The sequence below is a fragment of the Jaculus jaculus genome, chromosome 9, assembly GCF_020740685.1.
Source record: "Jaculus jaculus isolate mJacJac1 chromosome 9, mJacJac1.mat.Y.cur, whole genome shotgun sequence".
Lineage (NCBI taxonomy): Eukaryota > Metazoa > Chordata > Mammalia > Rodentia > Dipodidae > Jaculus > Jaculus jaculus.
The window spans coordinates 33,602,976-33,604,328 of NC_059110.1; the positions used below are offsets into that span (position 1 = coordinate 33,602,976).

At 47.2% G+C, this 1,353-nt stretch overlaps 1 non-coding gene across 1 annotated transcript; it reads right to left on the minus strand.

Annotated features, from left to right (window-relative positions):
- Positions 1-1,042: 1,042 nt before the first annotated feature.
- On the minus strand, positions 1,043-1,148 carry LOC123463763. Its single transcript, XR_006639148.1, has one exon. It is a non-coding gene; the product is annotated as a U6 spliceosomal RNA (small nuclear RNA).
- Between the last annotated feature and the right edge of the window lie 205 nt (positions 1,149-1,353).

The window sequence follows — 1,353 nt, forward strand, 5'->3', positions numbered from 1 at the left end:
AAAATCCACCAGCCAGGTAAACAGTGGAGGGGCTCTGTGGGGACCCCAGGTGGCTCGGCCACCTAGGGAGGCTACAAGAGTCAACAATCTAGTTAGCCAATCATGACCTTTAGTGTGCATAGAATCAAAACAAAAATAAGAGTGCTAATTTTAACTTCACACTGAATTATAAACACAGAAAGTGGTTTAAGGTTTCTCTCCATGTTGCAGTTACCTTCTTATTGCTGGGATAAAACACCAACCAAAAGCAGCTTGTCAGAGGAATTCCCACCCTCCCGGGCCCCCCCCCCCCCACACACACACAATTGTCTTAAAGTCTCTAGGGAAAGCTCAGTGGTGTCAGGGGCAACGTGGCATGAGCAGAGGGTGGACATCACTTCTGACGCAGGAGGGAGAAGACAGCAGCAGGAGAGGGGGCTAAACTCTAACAAAGGGTAGCTGGCTGTAACACCCCTAAGCCCTCCCCCAACCTTGCACCTCCTACAGGAAGACTCCACCCCCTAAATTACCATCATCAGATAGAGCCTTCAGAAGGTGACTTTATGGAGGATACCTGATTCAAACCACCACACTTCCCTATGCCCGAGAAGAAAATCAAAGAGAGCAGAACAACAGAAACCACTGAAATAGAACTTGACACAAATTCTTTCTGCATGTGTATAAGGTGCACATGCATGTGTGTCTGAATGTTTGTATGTGCACACACACGCATATAGACATGCATGTAGAAGACAGAGGTTGAGTTAGGTGTCTTTCTCAGTTGTTACTCACCATTTTTTAAAAATATTTTTTTTTATTTATTTGAGAGAGAGATACAGAAATAAGCAGGGAGAGAGAGAGAGAGAGAGGGAGGGAGATAGTGGGAGCACCAGGGCCTCCAGCCACACAAATGAACGCCAGGTGCATGCGCCCCCTTGTGCAGCTCACTTACATGGGTCCTGAGGAGTCGAACCTAGGTCCTTTGGCTTTGCTGGCAAGCGCCTTAACCGCTAAGCCACCTCTCCACCCCATTATTCACCATTTTTAATAGTGCCCAAATCTTAAAAATATGGATCGCTTCATGAATTTGCATGTCATCCTTGAGCAGGGTCATGCTTATCTTCTCTGTCTTGTTCCACTTTTAGTACATGAGCTGCTGAAGCGAGCACTGTTCACCACCACTTTGCTTAGACAGTGTCTCACACTGAATCTAGAACTGCCACGCTAGCTGGCCAGCAAGCCCTAAAGAACCACTTGTCTCTGCCTCACCAGGCACGCTCCACCACGCCCAGCTTTTCTGAGTGCTAAGAATCTGAACTAAGATCTCATGCATGTGCAGCAAGCATTTTACCTTCTGAACAATTGCACTAGTCC